Source organism: Microtus ochrogaster, chromosome 1 (assembly GCF_000317375.1).
Source record: "Microtus ochrogaster isolate Prairie Vole_2 chromosome 1, MicOch1.0, whole genome shotgun sequence".
Lineage (NCBI taxonomy): Eukaryota > Metazoa > Chordata > Mammalia > Rodentia > Cricetidae > Microtus > Microtus ochrogaster.
The window spans coordinates 121,056,339-121,058,016 of record NC_022009.1 but is presented as its reverse complement, the minus strand read 5'-3'; positions in this window follow the sequence as shown (position 1 = coordinate 121,058,016).

Genomic DNA, 1,678 nt, shown 5'->3' with positions numbered 1-1,678 from the left:
TTCACACTCTCACTGTGTGCTCCAGCACATCTCTTTGTAAGCTAACGCATGGGCACATCTCTGTCAGAAGCACTAGAAACATCTCCTTTTTAACAATGGGGCACACTCAGAATACACATTTCCCCCATGTCTGTGTCCCTGCCGGCCTTCCTACTCCACTGGAGCTCACACTCCACCCAGACCCCACCTACCTTGTTTTCGAGTATCACATATTTCTGAATGCACTTGGGATCCACTGTTGCGTCACCAGCACTGTGTTACTGATGAGAGAACAGCTCCATCTCTAGCATCACTGGCTTAGTGAAGGGTCTCCAGACCCATTCCAGCCTTCCCGAAGGACATGAGCATCCTGGTTTCCCTAGACATTCCTTGTCATTTCCCCTCACTGATGTAAATAGTTGATAAGTCATTGAGAGATCAAGAGGGTTTACAATCTCATGGTGAAATAGTCCGTTCACAATAGCTCACACCCAATTAATACAGCGTCTGAGATCTATGAGCAAGGCAAACTTTTAATCTTCTTTAGTCATCACAGAGCAAAAGTGGGCCAGCAAGATGACTGAAGAGGGCAAAGAAAGGGGCTTGCTGCCAAGCCTGGCAGCCCGCCTAACCCGCCAAACCTGAGTGCAATGCTTCAGACTCACGTGACAGAAGAAGAGAACAAGCTCCCACGAGACAGTGCATAGAACCTTAAGAAGTGTGCAGCTGAGAACTGGACATAAATAAAATTCATGTCCACAAATAAAAGGTAGCAAGCAGGTTCTGATATGCTAATGAGCCATGATGAGAAACTTACTAACAACAAGGAATAAGGCACCGACACATGCAATGAAGTATTTGATCTTAAAAACCATTAGGCAGGGGGGGGGGGAAGCCCCAGTTCTTTCCAGGCTGAACATCCAGAGGGGAAAAAAAGCCCCAATGCTTATCAGGCTGAGCGCTGTTACCTTGTGTGAACTACAAGGGTTACCAGGAGTACTAGAGAGCTGCAGGGCTACACACTGGCTGCTCTTCCAGAGGTCCTGAGTTCAATTCCCAGCACCCACATGGCAGCTCACAACTGCCCACAACTGCAGTCTCGTGCGATTCGGTGCTCTCTTCTGGTGTGCAGACATACAAGCAGACAAAGCACCCCTATTCTTAAAATATAGAAATAAATCGAACTCTAAAAAATAAGAATTGCAGAGTCTTGATGAAGTTCAAAGTGAAGGCAGGCAAGGCCAAGATTTTCTTCTCGGCTATTGTTGGCTACTCACTAAATGCTGTGCGTGTCACTCTCTTGCGGATAAAATGGGCATCTGCTGAAAAGATGTCCTAACCGTCCAAAGGACAGCGTGACTCTCAGCCTGATGTAGCCTGATGTCTTGCCGCTTGCAGTCACTGCCAAAGATGGAGCGACTTATGAAACTCGACCATCTACTATGAGTCATTCAACTTTCATGACTGTGGAAAAATCAATCAAAAGGTTAAAGTGAGTTATTCTCCCCATATGAGGTACCTTTAATTTTTAATGACTATTAATCACGTAGTCAACCAGACAATGCAGTTTCACGTTTGACCACCAGAGGACAGTGTATGCCTGGTAATTTGGGACCCTCTCACAAACTGAGCATCCTCCGCTGGCCGCCTGGCTCCTGCACCTCCCCCTCCTTCACAAATCTCCCCTCTAAAGAACTGC